Genomic DNA, 246 nt, shown 5'->3' on the forward strand with positions numbered 1-246 from the left:
CTGAATTTTGTTCTCCATGACCTGTTTGGCTATTGTGCAGCCTGCTCAGGCTCTCATCAGAGGCACAGCTCTGATGCATGTGTGGTCAGCTTTGTGGTTGGCGCTGACAGCCTTCCTTCTAAGAGCCCAGGGCTGGCTCAGGACCTTTACACCCAGTTCAATCAAAAAAAAATCAAGTTCAACAGCAATGTGGCCCAGGTCAAATATTTTCTCATACATTCAACAAAAAATGAATAGGGAAACATG

Source organism: Oryctolagus cuniculus, chromosome 5, assembly GCF_051225735.1.
Source record: "Oryctolagus cuniculus isolate XC-2025 breed Fujian yellow rabbit chromosome 5, ASM5122573v1, whole genome shotgun sequence".
Lineage (NCBI taxonomy): Eukaryota > Metazoa > Chordata > Mammalia > Lagomorpha > Leporidae > Oryctolagus > Oryctolagus cuniculus.